Here is a 16,029-nt window from a genome sequence, read left to right on the forward strand (position 1 = left end):
TACACACTTTACACATATTACATATACAATCATCTTTACACACTTTACATATATTACATATATATACAATCATTTTTACACACTTTACACATATTACATATACAATCATTTTTACACACTTTACACATATTACATATACAATCATTTTTACACTCTTTACATATATTACATATACAATCATTTTTACACACTTTACACATATTACATATACAATCATTTTTACACACTTTACATATATTACATATACAATCATCTTTACACACTTTACATATATTACATATATATACAATCATTTTTACACACTTTACACATATTACATATACAATCATTTTTACACACTTTACATATATTACATATATATACAATCATTTTTACACACTTTACACATATTACATATACAATCATTTTTACACACTTTACATATATTACATATATATACAATCATTTTTACACACTTTACATATATTACATATACAATCATTTTTACACACTTTACATATATTACATATACAATCATTTTTACACACTTTACATATGTTACACACCCAGTCATTTTTATGTGTCCATACTGTTTACATTTTGTGCATGTTTTTGTTACCGTTGCATTTTGTTGAGTGTATTTCTCGGCTGACCGTAGTAGCATATGGTATCACAATACCTTAATATGATAAATAGCTGGTAAATATGATTGCTAACCAGAGGTTTTAATTACTATCCCGTAAATATGATTACTAACTCGTAAATACAATTACCAACTAGAAAATTTGATTACTAACTAGTATATATTATTTCTAACCAGTACAAATACCTTGTAACTAGTATATACATTGCATGATTACCAGCCAGAATATATAATTACTAACCAGTTATAAATAAAAACAAAACCACTGTTTAGACATTGGAGGTAGTCGTGCCGTGACATAGGTTTACTTCTATCCTTCTCTGAGAACGTTCTTCATTCGAGCAGAGATAGAAGTGATTCTGTCTTTGTTGTTTGTTTCCATTGCTATGACCATGACGTTTGTAAATATGTTCGGGGGAAAAAGACATCCGAAACCACTCGTCACCACATGTGCAGGCGATTAGTCATCTGATACAAGGTGTGTAAAATGAGGTGTTGCGAAATCAATGTATTGATATTTCATTTTATTACATTTTGCATGTATCTATGGTGATGAAGTGTAAGATACACACAATGTTTCTGATTTGGTGATAACAATAAATAGCGATAGCTTTTTTATGTTTCCCTACACCTATACGCACGCATCATTATAGAGTCGTTTATCTGTTTCTCTACACCTACAATGTATACGCACGCATCATTGTAGAGTCGTTTATCTGTTTCTCTACACCTACAATGTATACGCACGCATCATTGTAGAGTCGTTTATCTGTTTCTCTACACCTATATGCACGCATCATTATAGAGACGTTATCTGTTCTTTACACCTATACGCACGCATCATTGTAGAGTCGTTTATCTGTTTCTCTACACCTATACGCATCAAATCAATAGACGTTAGCATCATACCTATAAACGTCGATTTAAACCAATAAACGTCAGCGTCAAACTCAAAGACGTTAGAGTCAAACCCATAGACATTATAGTCAAACCCATATACGTTATAGTCAAACTCATATACGTTATAGTCAAACTCATAGACGTTATAGTCAAACCCATAGACGTTTTAGTCAAACCCATAGACGTTATAGTCAAACCCATAGACGTTATAGTCAAACCCATAGACGTTATGGTCAAACTCATAGACGTTGTAGTAAAACTCATAGACGTTCGAGTCAAACCCATAGACGTTATAGTCAAACACATAGACGTTCGAGTCAAACCCATAGACGTTATAGTCAAATCCATAGACGTTCGAGTCACTCCAATAGACGTTCGAGTCAAACCAATAGACGTTCGAGTCAAACCCATAGACGTTATAGTCAAACCCATAGACGTTATAGTCAAACTCATAGACGTTGTAGTAAAACTCATAGACGTTCGAGTCAAACCCATAGACGTTAAAGTCAAACACATAGACGTTCGAGTCAAACCCATAGACGTTATAGTCAAACACATAGACGTTCGAGTCAAACTCATAGACGTTAGAGTCAAACCCATAGACGTTAGAGTCAAACCCATAGACGTTAGAGTCAAACCCATAGACGTTATAGTCAAACCCATAGACGTTATAGTCAAACTCATAGACGTTAGAGTCAAACCCATATACATTAGAGTAAAACCCATAGACTTCAGAGTCAAACTAATAGACGTTATAGTAAAACTCATAGACGTTCGAGTCAAACCCATAGACTTTAGAGTCAAACTAATAGACGTTAGGGTCAAACCCATAGACGTTTAAGTCAAACCCATAGACTTTAGAGTCGAACTCATAGACTTTAAAATCAATCAATAGACGTAAACTAAACACATTCACATTAGACTTAAACCCATATACGTTAGTGTCTAAGCAATAGACGTTCGAGTCAAACCAATAGACGTACGAGTTGGTCATAGACGTCAGAGTCAAACCCATAGACGTTAAAGTCAAACTATTACAAGCAAGAGTAAACTCCATATAAATAACTGATTATAGATACAAACGTTGTGGATACTTACACATGACATAAGAGATGGTAGATATAAATGTTGTGGATACTAACACATGACATAAGAGATGGTAGATACAACAGTTGTGGATACTTACACATGACATAAGAGATGGTAGATATAAATGTAGTGGATACTTATACATGACATAAGAGATGGTAGATATAAATGTTGTGGATACTTACACATGACATAAGAGATGGTAGATACAAACGTTGTGGATACTTATACATGACATAAGAGATGGTAGATACAAACGTTGTGGATACTTACACATGACATAAGAGATAGTAGATACAAATGTAGTGGATACTAACACATGACATAAGAGATGGTAGATATAAATGTAGTGGATACTTACACATGACATAAGAGATGGTAGATACAACAGTTGTGGATACTTACACATGACATAAGAGATGATAGATATAAATGTTGTGGATACTAACACATGACATAAGAGATGGTAGATACAAATGTAGTGGATACTTACACATGACATAAGAGATAGTAGATACAAATGTAGTGGATACTTACACATGACATAAGAGATGGTAGATACAACAGTTGTGGATACTTACACATGACATAAGAGATGATAGATATAAATGTTGTGGATACTTACACATGACATAAGAGATGGTAGATACAAATTTTGTGGATACTTACACATGACATAAGAGATGGTAGATATAAATGTAGTGGATACTTACACATGACATAAGAGATGGTAGATATAAATGTAGTGGATACTTACACATGACATAAGAGATGGTAGATACAAATGTAGTGGATACTTATACATGACATAAGAGATGGTAGATACAAATTTTGTGGATACTTACACATGACATTACTGATGGTAGATATAAATGTAGTGGATACTTATACATGACATAAGAGATGGTAGATACAAAAGTTGTGGATACTTACACATGACTTAAGAGATGGTAGATACAAATGTTGTGGATACAGTTAAGGAGGAAAATACGTGTTTATTCTGTTAGTTACTTAGACGGTTCTACAAAGTAGGGAATTTCTTTTCGGGGAAAAATCTGATGATTTTTGGATAATGTGGTGGCAGTGCCTGCGTTATAAATACTAAACGGATTTTTAACAAAAGGGACAGTTTCGAAATTACAGAGGAAATAGAAATGTAACCAGAATAATACATTATAGACAGCCTTCTAAATGTATATTTTCATTATTATACAGTATTGTATCATGTTTACATTTCATATTTCCATACATGTATATATAACACATTAATAATGCTTGAAAACTTGGCGAGAATTTTCAAAGTAGCATTAGCCTCATCACAGTGTATATTAAAGTCGTGGGCCATGTTACCACGGGAAGTACGCTCCGCCGTTAGAGCTTTTTTCTTCTATTAAAAATCATTCCAAATATCACACAGAATAAATATTATAGATATAACTACATTTTGTTTGTGATTTTGCTATGACGGTTGCTAAGACCGTGCCAAGAACTGTCCGACAATTTCCCGCGAAAACGGCTGTTCTCTCTTCGCCGTCACTCCCAGGTAAAAACATGAAAAAACGCATCTTTAAAAAACTGGTGCTTTAACACATAAATGAAAAAATAACCATAAAGTAAATACAAGGAATGATGTTTACTTTTCCAACATTCATTAGGTCAAAACAACATTGGCTTTTTTGACAAATTTACAATCGCATTATGAGTGTGGATTTTGTATCATCATACACGGATGTATGTTTCATTATTGTTTTGATATCTAATAAGAGGAATAGGTTGCGAGCTAGGCCTATGTCATTCAGACAAATGACAAAGCTGATGTACTAATATCAGATAAAGCGAACCAAATCACTGATAGTCAAAATATAAATGTATGCAAAGCTTTAGAAATTGTATCCTATACGTCAATGGAGCTCATGTGCAAGTTATCTCAAAGGAAAACTGGACGAGTCCCTGGAAACCATTATACAGTTTGGTATCTTAATTACATTACATGTAACACAATGTGTAGTGTGCAAAAAAATGAATTAATAGTCAATATAGCCCTTATGTTGTTAGCATGGGCTTAGGAAATGATAAATGAAATTTGTGATCAGCTAGATATTAATTCATGAGATTTAAGATCATTTAGGCAATACTTTATGAGATTTGTGATCAGCTAGATATCAATTCATGAGATTTAAGATCAGTTAGGTAACACTTTATGAGATTTGTGTTCAGCTACATGTAGGTAATACTTTATGAGATTTGTGATCAGCTAGATATTAATTCATGAGATTTAAGATCATCTAGGCAATAATTTATGAGATTTATGAGATTTGTGATCAGCGATGTAATAATTTATGAGTTTTGTGATCAGCTACATTCTGTAGATATTAATTCATGAAATTTAAGATCATCTAGGCAATAATTTATGAGATTTATGAGATTTGTGATCAGCGATGTAATAATTTATGAGTTTTGTGATCAGCTACATTCTGTAGATATTAATTCATGAAATTTAAGATCATCTAGGCAATAATTTATGAGATTTATAAGATTTGTGATCAGCGATGTAATAATTTATGAGATTTGTGATCAGCGATGAAATAATTTATGAGCTTGATTATCAGCCAGGTTCTATTTTATGATATTTTTGATCAGCTACAAAAGTAGGTAATCATTTATGAGATTTGTGATTAAAATATTAAATAATTATGTATGATACGTATGAAACAATAAATAGTTTGGTATAATACGGATGAAACAATAACTAATTATGTATGATACGGGTGAAGCAATAAATAGTTTGGTACAATTTGGGTTAAAAATACAAAAGGTAGAATTCAATAAAACAAATCTTTAAAAAAAATGAAAATATGCACAAATTACAGATGTACATGTACCCCTAGCTCTCACAATACATGCATTGTACTTTCCTCTTCGAACATACAAGCTGTTTCTGTGCCGAAATTAAGAAAATTGGAATACACTGTCAATATTCAATAATTTGCGCACATATTTTTGAAGCAATATTCTGGTATCATCTTCGCAGTTTATTCAATATATACAGATACAATAACAATAATAATACAAAATACTTAATATTAAACACACGATCGCTAATAAATATTCGCTCAATAAAAAGTTACCGAACATACCCAAAAGGTCAATATATTCATTACAGCACATCATAACAAATGATTGAAAACATTCATCATGTATGACATTTTTATGTATAATTTGACAATGGTTTATTGTCGGATCAAAGTTACCTTTGCCAAAAGATTTTAAATCAACTTGGACACCAAATCAATGAAGTCAGGATTCACACTACCTACAACAGATGTCCACATCAATGACGTCAGGATTCACACTACCTACAACAGATATCCACATCAATGACGTCAGGATTCACACTACCCACAACAGATATCCACATCAATAAAGTCAGGATTCACACTACCTACAACAGATGTCCACATCAATGACGTCAGGATTCACACTACCTACAACAGATGTCCACATCAATGACGTCAGGATTCACACTACCCACAACAGATGTCCACATCAATGACGTCAGGATTCACACTTCCCACAACAGATGTCCACATCAATGACGTCAGGATTCACCCTACCTACAACAGATGTCCACATCAATGAAGTCAGGATTCACACTACCTACAACAGATGTCCACATCAATGATGTCAGGATTCACACTACCTACAACAGATGTCCACATCAATGACGTCAGGATTCACACTACCTACAACAGATGTCCACATCAATGACGTCAGGATTCACACTACCCACAACATATATCCACATCAATGACGTCAGGATTCACACTACCTACAACAGATGTCCACATCAATGACGTCAGGATTCACACTACCCACAACAGATGTCCACATCAATGATGTCAGAATTCACACTACCTACAACAGATGTCCACATCAATGACGTCAGGATTCACACTACCCATAACAGATGTCCACATCAATGACGTCAGGATTCACACTACCTACAACAGATGTCCACATCAAGGACGTCAGGATTCACACTGCCTACAACAGATGTCCCCATCAATGATGTCAGGATTCACACTACCTACAACAGATGTCCACATCAATGACGTCAGGATTCACACTACCTACAACAGATGTCCACATCAATGATGTCAGGATTCACACTACCTACAACAGATGTCCACATCAATGAAGTCAGGATTCATACTACCCGAACAGATGTCCACATCAATGACGTCAGGATTCACACTACCTACAACAGATGTCCACATCAATGATGTCAGGATTCACACTACCTACAACAGATGTCCACATCAATGACGTCAGGATTCACACTACCTACAACAGATGTCCACATCAATGATGTCAGGATTCACACTACCTACAACAGATGTCCACATCAATGATGTCAGGATTCACCCTACCTACAACAGAGGTCCACATCAATGACGTCAGGATTCACACTACCTACAACAGATGTCCACATCAATGATGTCAGGGTTCACACAACCCACAACAGATGTCCACATCAATGATGTCAGGGTTCACACTACCCACAACAGATGTCCACATCAATGACGTCAGGATTCACACTACCCACAACAGATGTCCACATCAATGACGTCAGGATTCACACTACCCACAACAGATGTCCACATCAATGACGTCAGGATTCACACTACCTACAACAGATGTCCACATCAATGATGTCAGGATTCACACTACCTACAACAGATGTCCACATCAATGATGTCAGGATTCACACTACCTACAACAGATGTCCACATCAATGACGTCAGGGTTCACACTACCCACAACAGATGTCCACATCAATGACGTCAGGATTCACACTACCCACAACAGATGTCCACATCAATGACGTCAGGATTCACACTACCCACAACAGATGTCCACATCAATGACGTCAGGATTCACACTACCTACAACAGATGTCCACATCAATGACGTCAGGATTCACACTACCCACAACAGATGTCCACATCAATGACGTCAGGATTCACACTACCTACAACAGATGTCCACATCAATGACGTCAGGATTCACACTACCCACAACAGATGTCCCCATCAATGATGTCAGGATTCACACTACCCACAACAGATGTCCACATCAATGACGTCAGGATTCACACTACCTACAACAGATGTCCCCATCAATGACGTCAGGATTCACACTACCCACAACAGATGTCCACATCAATGACGTCAGGATTCACACTACCTACAACAGATGTCCACATCAATGACGTCAGGATTCACACTACCTACAACAGATGTTCACATCAATGACGTCAGGATTCACACTACCTACAACAGATGTCCACATCAATGATGTCAGGATTCACACTACCTACAACAGATGTCCACATCAATGAAGTCAGGATTCACACTTCCCACAACAGATGTCCACATCAATGATGTCAGGATTCACACTACCCACAACAGATGTCCACATCAATGATGTCAGGATTCACACTACCTACAACAGATGTCCACATCAATGATGTCAGGATTCATACTACCTACAACAGATGTCCACATCAATGACGTCAGGATTCACACTACCCACAACAGATGTCCACATCAATGATGTCAGGATTCACACTACCCACAACATATGTCCACATCAATGATGTCAGGATTCACACTACCTACAACAGATGTCCCCATCAATGAAGTCAGGATTCATACTACCCGAACAGATGTCCACATCAATGACGTCAGGATTAACAACACCTACAACAGATGTCCCCATCAATGATGTCAGGATTAACAACACCTACAACAGATATCCACATCAATGACGTCAGGATTCACCCTACCTACAACAGATGTCCCCATCAATGAAGTCAGGATTCACACTACCCACAACAGATATCCACATCAATGACGTCAGGATTCACCCTACCTACAACAGATGTCCCCATCAATGATGTCAGGATTCACCCTACCTACAACAGATGTCCCCATCAATGATGTCAGGATTAACACTACCTACAACAGATGTCCCCATCAATGAAGTCAGGATTCACACTACCCACAACAGATATCCACATCAATGATGTCAGGATTCACACTACCCACAACAGATGTCCACATCAATGATGTCAGGATTCACCCTACCTACAACAGATGTCCCCATCAATGATGTCAGGATTAACACTACCTACAACAGATGTCAACATCAATGATGTCAGGATTCACCCTACCTACAACAGATGTCCCCATCAATGATGTCAGGATTAACACTACCTACAACAGATGTCCACATCAATGACGTCAGGATTAACACTACCTACAACAGATGTCCCCATCAATGAAGTCAGGATTCACACTACCCACAACAGATATCCACATCAATGATGTCAGGATTCACACTACCCACAACAGATGTCCACATCAATGATGTCAGGATTCACCCTACCTACAACAGATGTCCCCATCAATGATGTCAGGATTAACACTACCTACAACAGATGTCAACATCAATGATGTCAGGATTCACCCTACCTACAACAGATGTCCCCATCAATGATGTCAGGATTAACACTACCTACAACAGATGTCCCCATCAATGATGTCAGGATTAACACTACCTACAACAGATGTCCCCATCAATGACGTCAGGATTAACAACACTAAAACTAATATACCAATCAATGACGTCAGGACTCACACTACCTACAACAGATGTCCACATCAATGACGTCAGGATTCACACTACCCACAACAGATGTCCACATCAATGACGTCAGGACTCACACTACCTACAACAGATGTCCACATCAATGACGTCAGGATTCACACTACCTACAACAGATGTCCACATCAATGACGTCAGGATTCACACTACCTACAACAGATGTCCACATCAATGACGTCAGTATTAACAACACCAAAACCAATATACCAATCAATGACGTCAGGACTCACACTACCTACAACAGATGTCCACATCAATGACGTCAGGATTAACAACACCAAAACCAATATACCAATCAATGACGTCAGGACTCACACTACCTACAACAGATGTCCCCATCAATGACGTCAGGACTCACACTACCTACAACAGATGTCCCCAATGAAGTAAGAGACACATTTTCTTAAAATAGATATGTTGGTTCTTCTTAAGGTTATTTCGTTATGACGTTTTCACGTACTCGGACTTCCTTAATGAACTTAAACAGAATATGGTGGTTAATGTTCTGTCAAATCATCGATTATTTTACTAGTAAATGTTTTTAAAGCTCTCAACGCAAGTTAAAAAGCCTTCGTTTTGAAATATATAAAAAAAACATATTTGGACATGTTCCCTGTGATAAATAGATATCTTCCGGTCACCGTTTCCAAGGAAGTGGAAGACATTTTACTTTTGCTTGGAAACGAGACTGGGGACCAGTGCCTTTAAAAGCGCGATACCCCCCAAACCGGCCCATTCTTACATCGAACGCTTGACGTGCAACTACATGTCAAGTATCCAAGCAGATTTCAACTAAAATGTCTGCCACTTCCTTGGAAACGGTGACTGGAAGATATATAGTTATCACAGGGAACATCTCCAAACCATTTCAGTGTGGTTTTTTAAATTTCAAAACGAAAGCATGTCAGCTTTAAGGAATAATATATCATTTTGGTTTAAACGTCTTGTATAGTTCATGGAAAGCGAACGCTGATGCAAACCTGTAATACAGCGTTAGGGGTAGAAATATTGAGTACAGAGACATCCAAACAGTGGGAGCCAGTATCCTGAGTGTGTCCTTACGGGTTTGTTTGAGGGAGTGGGCAATGATAAATCCATCAACTATCCAACAACCAAAGTTCGTGATTGTCATAAACAGGCATACGCTCACAAATCCCATACATTTAAAATAAGGTACATTTCTTTGACATTTCACCACGTGAAGAAGTAGGACAGTTTGAAAATAATCCTGTGCAACACTCACACAATTTGCGACGAATATAGCATTTGCGGGTTGAGTTTCCAATACAAATCCCACAAGCATTTCAAAACAATGAGAGATGAACATGCTGGAAACTGACAACAGGAAGATCCAGTCTTTGGTTTTGAACGGCTCAGAATTCGATACTTGTGGCGCTGCTGTGATATTCTCTATGAAGTAGAAACCTAATACTACAGCCAATAACATCAGGAATTTAACGGCAACTTCATACCAGCTCAACAACACTGTGAGAATCGGGATGTTTGGAAACACTGTCGCTTGTAGTAGGTAGCCGACGAAAGTTGGTAGAGATAAAAATACGCTCAAACCTATTGTAAAATACAATGAGATTGGTGTCCCTAGAAGTAAAGAGGTATGACTCGTAATGTTTTCGGTCCCATTTAATCCACCTTCAGCAATACTAACTGAAGAATATGTACAGTTTTTGTAATGACGGTTTTGTTTAGAAACGGTAAGAGTTTTGGTCGGTAACAATGGCGTTTCTTCTTCTATATACTCCTCTTCTTCCACTTCGATCTTGTTCTCACTTTCCTCTTCTTCAGTACATTTGTGTTCTTCCTCCTTGCTTTCTATCGTATACTCACTCCTATCTTTGCCAGAGACAAACTGATTGGATCCATTTTTTGGGAAGTTCAATAAAATAATTTCCGCTAATAGTGTTACAGCTAATAAGGAAAATTCCACTAACGCAGGTGAAAGAAACTGCCATGATTTCGTGTAAACTTTCCCGGATGAAGAATTTCTTACACAGTTTACGTAGTCAGAAATTAAATGAGAGTTATTCAGACTAGGCTCCAAACCGACCGTTGTATTTTCTCTAATGACAGCGTTAAACCAAACGGACAAGTCAACAGCGATTAAAAACCGCATCGCGTACCGTAAAAGTGGCAGAGGTTGGATACGGTAAGATGCCAAGACGCTGATTAAAACAGTTTCCAAGATCATAAACAACACCAAGAGGATGCTTTGTATCAGTTTGATTGGGGATACTGAATCGGCACACTCGATCTGAACAACAATATTGAAACCGTTGAATACGGAAGCCGAAATCGCAAACAACCACAAGAACAAGAGTTGGAGATTCTTGGATTTAATTTGCGAAAATCCTGCTCTAGGCATTGATAATGTACCATGTCTGCAAAGTATATAGCTAATCAAAAAGCAAACGAAAATGCCAACTGTTATAATGATGATCATGATTACAATAATGGTCATCAAGCGCGATAGTAAGTCTTTGGGGATAGCCAGACTTCCAGTAAAAACCACAATCATTGCCAGGAGGCCCGAAAGCATCACAACGGAAGAGGTACTGCAATCGTAGAATCGAAAAGAACCGAAAAGTCCTCCCGGTGTTCCGGCAGTGAAGGGCAAAACAACAGCGGCTCGGAAAATTGATAAAAACACTTTCCTCATTTTGAGATTTCTGGTCAAATTCTGCAAAACAATTAATGGATGGAAGTTTTTACACGAATTCATCCAAGCATGAAAAATGCTTTGTCATAAGTTAATGTACATATCTATAACATATGAACATATTTGTAAATCTATTTCTGATATGCCGATATTCCATCTAGCTTAAAGCTGACAGTGCAAGTTAAAAAGCATCCAATTGAGATTAAAAAAAAAAAAAAAAAATACAAGTACAGATTTCCAAAAATCGTTTCCGAGACATTCCCCAGTTATGGTAGTGTCGTATCTAAGGACGGGCAGACATTTTTCTTTTTTGTTATGCGTGGATACAACCAGGCTGCCGCTGCTATAAAAGATTTTTTTAAAATCTCAATTGGATGCTTTTTAACTTGCACTGTCAGCTTTAACAATGATGTGAAATGAAGCGTGACTGGATCATATCACCACAAAACATTGACATTCTCAATTAGATCACGAATGACTCCAATATGTTCACCATGAATATATTAAAATAAGACTGACATAGAAATACAAAAATGTACAATGAATTTGACGTAGCCTGTCAAATAAACGGTGCATGTACATATATATGCATTCTGGAATATTGTGATGTACTTTATGGTAAGGGAGCCCTACGTCCCTGTCATGTCTGATATTTTTACTCCATATGTTTTCATACACAAAATATATTTCAATAATACCAATATAAATTGGATCAATAGCAGGTTAAATTTTTTTTTTTTTTTTTTTTTTTTTGCATAAAAGGTAGAAAATACACAAATAAGAACGTCTATTGTCCGAACATGCTATTTGTAAGTCCATTATATACATGCTTGTCAGATCATATCTAATTACGGCGAAAATATTGGCTACCCTATGAACATTTTAAGGGGCCATTATGGAACATTCGTAGCTATATGCTGTCATTTTGCATGAATACAGGATAACAGTTTGAAACTAAAACTTGAAAGACACCGGAGATATATATATAAGAACGAAATAAAATGAATAAACAAAAAAAAAAAAAAAAAAAAGGAAAGTGTCGTAAAAATAGATATGTTACTATTTAGTATTTACAAAGCAATATTAGATTTTATTTACGCGACATGTTTCGATTTAGAATACAAATATTAGACTTGTTCAATGTAGTTCTGAATAACCGAGTTTTAATACCATAAGATCAAGCTGGCGGTGTATTGGACTATACGAGTGTTAATCTACATGCATGGTAACTTATTATAGCTACAAATGTAGTAAACCCTTACCTTTGTAGATATATGCGTTTCGTCTAATCAGCACAGGACTGACTTACACAACAAAAGATCACGTTTTTATACTGATTCGCCGAAACAGGAAGAATATCTTAATCTCACGTTCACGAATAAGTTAAAACAGTTGACGTTATCATTGTGTAGTGACATCAGCGCCATCATCAATCTTCTTGTAAGTAAATACATACCAGAGGGCCTAGGGTGTCTAATATATCAGAGGGCGATGGTTGCACAGTTGTAACACACTTGGTTTCAGTGTGTCCAGGGTTCGATTCCGTTTTGGGGGCTACATTATACCCGACCAAGTGGGTTTTGTTTGGGTACTCTTGTTTCTTCCCACAGTATGACCCCTCCCACGCTCCGATCCCGTCCAACACGACTGATTAATACAAGTTTATAAATGTCTGCAAATGTATTGTCACGTTTAGGTAATTTCTATTCGCAGTTGTCGTTTCTTACATATTCCTGCTGCTATCACAGCAGTTTTGGTCGATTCCTTCAAAGGTCGGGTTCATCCCTCGGTGCTGTATTCGGTATATATCCGTATTTACACACGTTATATTTGAAGTGTATTGACAGAACAAATGAACAAATCCCGATAAAACGTACATAAAATGTGTTACGAAGAAGCCTAAACAACCTTTGGTCAAAATTACCATTAAAGTATTTTTCGGAGTTTCAATGACTTTCAACTCAATCCTGTTTTGATTTTTTACTCACGATTCATAATCAAAGATAATGTATGTGTACAGTAAATGATTATTTCCGATCAAGCGATTAGCGGCATATGAGTGCGCCGACATACATTTGAGGGTTTAATTATGAGCTTTTTATTTATTTATTTATTTATTTATTAATTTTATTAATTTATTTCCAATGCTACAGACCCGGTGTTCACTTACACAATTGATAAAAAATACAACATAAGTATAAAATATCACGGTCAGTTATGTATGTAACACAGACATATATATACACATTTGAAAAGGAAAACACTCTAAAAAATGCTCGCCTATGTTCCAGGCTTAGAAGATTAAAATGCTTACAAAATGCAGCGTAAGACATGGAATTAAAGTCGACATGTGCCATAAAACATAAAAAAAATCAAAAACGTGCGCTGAACAGCTTCGATCTGGTGGATAAGAAAAGATTGGTGAAGAGACCAGATCTGAACAGATCTGATCTTTTTTTTCAATTCTGAACTATTGCGGTGTTGAGGGCTTAATTCTGAATTTTGGAGATCTTGAGAATTTAATTATAATTCTTGTTGGTGTAAAGGGTTAATTCTCAACTTTGTCGGTGTTGAGGGTTAATTCTGAACTTTAGCGGTGTTAAGTGATAAATTCTGAACTTTGGTGGTGTTGAGGGTTAAATTTTGAACTTTGGCGGTGTTGAGGGTTAAATTCTGAACTTTGGCGGTGTTGAGGGTTAAATTCTGAACTTTAGCGGTGTTGAGGGTTAAATTCTGAACTTTGGCGATGTTGAGGGTTAAATTCTGAACTTTGGCGGTGTTGAGGGTTAAATTCTGAACTTTGGCGGTGTTGAGGGTTAAATTCTGAACTTTGTAAGTGTTAAGTGTTAAATTCTGAACCTTGGCGATGTTGAGGGTTAAATTCTGAACTTTGGCGGTGTTAAGTGTTAAATTCTGAATTTTGGCGGTGTTAAGGGTTCAAAAAAGTGAAAAAGCATTAAATACTTTGTGGAAAATCAGAATAAACCTATTTTTTGTCTTTTTGTATTTGCTTTGTAATATTTTTGACAAACTTTGGTCTCTTAATCACCAGGTTGTCAAACCGGTCCTATTATCGTGGAGGGTGCGGTAATGATTACCCCTGACAGGAATACGGAAGTAATGTGTATGATAAACGACGTTTGACATCGATATACCAGAGACACGTTGACGATACAGTCATCCGTCCTTACTCTTATCTGCGCTAATTGGACACGAATCAATATAACAGATGATTTCGTTCACAGTCCCTGTGTCGTATATTAACCCCTCCCAATTCGAAGTTGAAGGCCTTCTATATAGGGGAATAATGATTAATTTTAAACACGAATCAATACTTCAGCAAAAACCTAGTAATTTACCATAACAATTGTTTCGACATGTAGTTTCTTAATATCACCAATAACAGTTCCTTCTGTATAGTAACTTTGTGGTAAGTTGTACATGTAGCATGGGATGCTAGGTTACGCAAAAAATAAAACCTGAAAAATAGCCATGGTGTTATGCTAACGAGTGTCTATAACAGACAAGCATTTGTTTGACCGGATTTGACCTAATGTGCGTATCGACACTTACTTTGTTTTGACCTTGAAATGCAAATTACGGCTGTGAATAATATTGCATAAATATGGCATAACGTATGGTATTTCAATAAAAAACAATGCTCTTTTATCATACTTTTGAAACATCCAATCATGGTAAGAAGGACGTTTTTAAGACAAATTGTTAAACTGGTGAGCTTGGGGCCTTTTTTCCAGAAATATACATTTTTACCCCAAACTCAGCGGTTGAACACCCCCCGTCCCACCCCCCCCCCCCCCCCCCCCCCCCCCCCCGAAAAAAAAGGGGAAAAAAAAAAGAAAAAGTCCTCTGGCCATGTCAAGACTTCCTGATAGTATCTAATTAGAGCATGTTTGATGCTTGAAATGCCTCCCTATATTATATGTTTCAATGCCAAAATAGAATGTGTTTATAAATATCATAAAATTCAAATCTGGTCAAACTAATGATCCTTTTG

The sequence above is a fragment of the Pecten maximus genome, chromosome 8, assembly GCF_902652985.1.
Source record: "Pecten maximus chromosome 8, xPecMax1.1, whole genome shotgun sequence".
NCBI classification, from domain to species: Eukaryota; Metazoa; Mollusca; class Bivalvia; order Pectinida; family Pectinidae; genus Pecten; species Pecten maximus.